This window comes from Triticum dicoccoides, chromosome 5B (assembly GCF_002162155.2).
Source record: "Triticum dicoccoides isolate Atlit2015 ecotype Zavitan chromosome 5B, WEW_v2.0, whole genome shotgun sequence".
Lineage (NCBI taxonomy): Eukaryota > Viridiplantae > Streptophyta > Magnoliopsida > Poales > Poaceae > Triticum > Triticum dicoccoides.
Window position 1 is genome coordinate 491,860,011 of NC_041389.1, and position 5,672 is coordinate 491,865,682.

Sequence of the window (5,672 nt, forward strand, 5' to 3'; positions counted from 1 at the left end):
GGCAACCGTCTGACATCCCCGATGTTCCCACGAAAGTAATCGAGCACCATCTTGCCGTCTGTCCTCATGCGTGGCCCGTCAAGCAGAAAGTCAGGAAACAGGCAGTGGAGCGCCAGGAATTCATCGCAGAAAAAATCAAGAAGTTGGAAGCAGCAGGCCTTGTCAGAGGAGTGCTCCATCCTACGTGGTTGGCCAATCCTGTAGTCGTGCGCAAGGCGAACGGGAAATGGAGGCTTTGTATCGACTTTACCGATGTCAATAAAGCTTGTCCCAAAGACCCATTTCCCTTGCCGCGCATCGACCAGATTGTCGACTCCACGACCGGATGTGACTTGCTTTCATTTCTTGATGCATACTCAGGATACCATCAGATCTTCATGGCAGAAGAGGATGAGGAGAAGACCGAATTCATCACCCCATGTGGCACATACTGTTTCGTACGGATGCCATTCGGTTTAAAGAATGCTGGTTCAACATTTGCAAGGGTTGTCCATCACGCTTTTGAGCCGCAAATGCACAGAAACGTGGAAGCCTACATGGATGACATAGTGGTCAAAAGCAAGGACAAAGCAACTCTGATTCAAGATTTAGACGAGACCTTTACAAATCTGCGCAAGATCAACCTCAAGCTTAACCCCGAGAAGTGTGTGTTTGGAGTCCCCCCCGGCAAGCTTCTCGGGTTCTTCGTGTCTCAGCGGGGAATTGAAGCCAATCCCGACAAGATCAAGGCCATAGAGCAGATTGAAGCACCAAAGCGCGTCAAGGATGTATGAAGACTTGCCGGTTGTGTAGCTGCTCTCAGCAGGTTTATCTCTAGGTCTGCTGAGCGCGCCCTGCCATTTTTCAAAATATTGAAAAAGGCAGGTCCAATGAAATGGACTCCGGAAGCGGAGGCTACGCTGCAGGACTTAAAGAGATACCTGTCCTCCACTCCAACACTTGTCGCACCTAAGCCACGAGAGAAGTTGCTGCTATATATAGCAGCAACCAATCAAGTGGTTAGTGTTGCGTTAGTGGCGGAGAGGGAGGCGGATGATGAGCCGGCAACCACGGCAAGTGCATCCAGCGACAAGCAAGGGACTTCGCCAGCAAGCTCTTGTCCCGACAAAGATGGATCTGCGTAGGTGCGTGAGGAGATGCAGAAGAGAATGGTGCAGTGCCCAGTTTACTTTATCAGTTCCCTCCTACAGGGGGCTAGGTCAAGGTACTCTGGTGTACAGAAATTGCTTTTCGGCCTTCTTATGGCCTCGAGAAAGCTGCGCCATTACTTCCAAGCACATAAGATCACAGTCATCACTCGTTTTCCGCTGAAGAGGATACTGCAAAATCCCGAAGCAACAGGCAGGATTGTCGAGTGGGCGCTGGAACTGTCAAGCTTTGGCCTCAAGTTTGAGAGCATCTCAACTATCCAAAGCAGAGCATTGGCGGAGTTCATAGCAGAGTGGACGCCAACACTAGATGAAGAGATTCCAGAAACAAGCATCCCCGTCAAGGAGGCAAGCAAAGAGTGGCTGATGTACTTTGACGGTGCCTTCTCGCTGGGAGGCGCCGGTGCGGGCGTGCTACTTGTTGCACCCACCGGAGAGCATCTCAAGTACGTAGTCCAGATGCACTTTCCCAAGGAGCAAGCAACGAACAATACTGCAGAGTATGAAGGTTTGCTTGCCGGTCTCAGGATCGCAGCAGACCTTGGGATCAAGAAGCTCATTGTTAGGGGTGACTCACAGCTTGTCGTCCGCCAAGTGAACAAGAATTATCAGAGTCCATTGATGGAAGCTTACATTGATGAAGTGAGGAAGCTAGAAGAGCACTTTGACGGCCTACAGATGGAACATGTTCCAAGAGCTCAGAATGACATTGCCGATGGCCTGTCAAAGTGCGCTGCACTTAAGTTACCTATGGAACCAGGGATCTTTGTGCTCAAGCTGACTCAACCGTCTATAATGCCATCAACTGGACAGAGCAAGAAGAGGAAGTTGATTTCTGGTGACTACTTTCCGGCAGAGCTTCCCGAAGCCGCTGCCAAGAAGGTCCCCAAGATCAACGCCAAGGATGCTGTGGAGCAGTCTGCTCCGACAAGCCTTAGGGTTTGTTCTGTTGAAGCAAACGCTCCCGACAAGTTTTGCTCCGGCAAGCTTGCCGGGGAACATCAAGCTCCGGCAGAGCCACAGGTTCTTGCCGTAGAAGCGCATGTTCCCGCAGCAGCAGATGTGCCTTTAGTCCTTGTTGTCGAGCCGCAAGCTCCAGCATGGGCACAGCAAATTGTCCATTTCCTTCAGACAGGAGAACTTCTCGAAGAGCAAGAAGAAGCGGAAAGAGTAGCCCGGCAGTCAAGTATGTACCAGTTTGTCGACAGCACACTGTACAGAAGAAGACTCAACAGCGTGAAATTGAAGTGTATTCGCCGGGAAGAAGGACAAGAGCTGTTGGCAGAGATACATGGAGGCATATGTGGTCACCACATTGGCGCAAGAACCCTTGCCGGCAAAGTGTTCCGGCAAGGTTTCTTTTGGCCAACAGCCCTCCAGGATGCAACTGCACAAGTAACCAAGTGTGAAGCGTGCCAGTTCCATTCCAAGCAGATACACCAGACGGCTCAAGCTCTCCAGACGATCCCTTTATCCTGGCCATTTTCGGTCTGGGGGCTCGACATCCTCGGCCCCTTTCCCCGAGCTGTCGGGGGCTTTGAGTACTTGTACGTTGCAATCGACAAGTTCACAAAGTGGCCGGAAGTGGAAGCAGTGAGGAAGGTGACAGCACAGTCAGCAGTCAAGTTCTTCAGGTCGATTGTTTGTCGTTTCGGGATCCCTAACAGGATCATCACCGACAACGGCACGCAATTCACGATCCGCACCTTCATGCAGTACGTCCAAGACCTTGGCGCCAAGGTCTGCTTCGCTTCTGTTGCTCATCCGAGAAGCAATGGTCAAGCAGAGAGGGCAAACGCTGAAGTGCTGCGCGGGCTCAAGACCAGAACTTTCGACAGGCTGCACAAGTGCAGAAAGAACTGGATCGAGGAGCTGCCGGTGGTTCTTTGGTCGATCAAGACGACGCCAAATCGAGCCACTGGCCAGACACCTTTCGCTCTAGTCTATGGAGCAGAGGCAGTTCTCCCCACGGAACTCGTATACGGGTCACCTCGAGTGCTCGCTTATGATGAGCTTGAGCAAGAGCAGCTGCGACAAGATGACGCGCTGCTCCTTGAGGAAGACCGTCTTCAGGCTGCTGTACGAGCTGCTCGATACCAGCAAGCTTTGCGCCGCTACCATAGCCACAAAGTTAATGCCAGAAGTTTCGAGGAAGGCGACCTTGTTCTTCGGTGCGTTCAGTCCGCCAAGAATTCCAACAAGTTGACACCGAAGTGGGATGGCCCTTATCGGGTGAAACGAGTCACTAGGCCTGGTGCTGTCCGCCTTGAGACCGAAGATGGCATTCCGGTGAGCAACTCCTGGAACATTGAACATCTTCGTAAGTTTTACCCATAGGGCGCGGTTGCCGGAACCTGTTCCAGCAACCACCTTTTGTACAAGTCTTGCCGATGTTGCATGTAATCCTTTGTACAAAGCCGGGCGCAGATCCCATGCATAAGTAAAGCTCATGTGCTTCGCGCATCTTATCAATTTCATGCTTTTTACTTTATATTTGCATGCGTTATCTGACACTTTGTGCAGCACCTACCCCCGGTAAGCAATAACGAGCCGTAAGGCTCCATGTCTTTATTTTCTCTTCTTTCTTTTTCTTAAAAAGGAATGGAAGGTTCCCTCGCACACAAGTTTGCCAGGGGGAATGAAGAAGATAATGGTGTGGACCAGGCATTGTTCAAGGAAGTTTCGCCTTACTGGGAAGCAAACGACAGAAAAGCTAAGTTGCCAAAGTTTGAGCAATCAGTTTTAAATTTTTTAAGTTATCTTCCTCGAACAACCGTGCTTTGTATGGAAAACTTGTGCGCGGAGGAACCAACTCATAGCTAGTTGCGCCCTTACTTTGTTTCGAGTCCGCTCAACAATTTAAGTGAGCTGTGACTAGTTGCGACAAGGTTTCTTGTCGGTAGCGGCACCACCAGCAGGCTGCTGACGTCCAGCACTCAGCGCTCGCGGCTAAGGTGCCTGCGCCGGCAAGTTCCCTAAAAGCGTAGGGCAAAAACATACAAAGGAAGGAATCAAGTAAAGGGAATAACATAGCAAATCTCTACCCAAAATAGAGTTATATTACAAGATAGCCTGTCGCAGCACTAATAGATAGTTCTCATGACATGACCAGCAGCGACAAAGAGAAAAAGAAAACGGGCGGCTTAATCTACGCGATCGCCCTCAACCCTCTTGATCTCGCTCACCTTGTCCACAATGGGTGCGACAAGGGCCTTGAGCGCTTCCAGATCAGCATCTTGAGGCAGGGACTTGAGGACGTTAGTGAGGTTGAGGCCTGGGTTGCGGAAGGCCACCTTCACCAGCACCTTCTGAAGAACCCCTGCGCAGATCTTGCGCGACTCGTCGGCCAGCTGCTTTGGGATCTTCTCCCGGGGTCGCTGGAGGGCCGTCGCCACGCCTTTGAAGAATAAGCTGAGCTTGGCGCTGGGCTGGAGGTGCTCGTCGGAGGAGTACCCGAGATCCTCCATCCCCAGCTGCGCCAGCTCCCCGTCGATGGCGGCGGCAAGGTCCACAAGACCCTCAGTCCAATGCTCCACAGTCTCCCTGAAGGCGTCGTGGGCGGCAGCGGCATTCGCCAGCAGCGCCTCGTCGGCCTTGATATTCTCCGACAAGGCCACCTCCCGCTCCCTGGCGCCGTCCAGCGTCTGAGTCAAAGTGACTAGCTTTAACTCGAGATCTGCATTGGAGTCCTTGGCGGCGCTGAGCTCCTGGCTCCTCTCAGCGAGAAGACCTTGCAGCTCACCATGAGCAGCAGCATCCTTCTCGCGCTCACGCTTGAGCACTGCAAGCTCCTCGCCGCTCGCCCTGAGATCGGCTTCCAGCTGCGCCACCTTCATCTCCAGCTTCTTCTTGGCAGCCTCGGCAGCTGCGGCAGCATCCCTTGCCTCCTTGAGAGCCCCACCAATTGATTGCTCGCGCGCGGCAAGCTCTTCCTCGTGGCTGTCAAGGTTGACCTTGCGCTGCGCCAACTCTCCTTCCTGCGCAAATAGATTTTCGGCGACAAGCCGTTGCTTCTCTTCGGCTTCAGCCTTCTCGAGGAGGAAAGCTTTCCGCTCCTCGAGAAGTTGCTCCCGCTCCTCCGCCAGGGACCGGAGAGTTTCCTGCCTCAGACCCCGGAGTTCCTCCGCGCGCTTCTCAATATCCACTCCCGCCTTTGCGACAAGCGCCTCTCGGGATGCTAGCTTGGCTTGTCGGGCGCGGTAGAGCGACAACAGCTTCCGCAGCAGCCGCTCCTCCTCAGGCTCGTCGCTACTGCTGCTTGGCGCGTCGACCATCGTCAGCCCAGCGGAGGCGAGCACCTCTCCATCCAAGGTTTCTCCCTCGACCGGCGCCCTGGAGCTTGACGCCCAGGGGAGCTTGATGAAGATACCGTCGCCGGCCTTCAAGTAGGCGTCGGGCTGGGGCTCTTCGGAGCCTGGTGCTGCAGCATCGGCGAAGGGATCGGCGGTTGGTGTAGCGCCTGGCGCTCCTGCGGCCTCGGGGCCGTCAGTGCGATCGCCGGATCCCTCACCCGCTTCTGTGGCG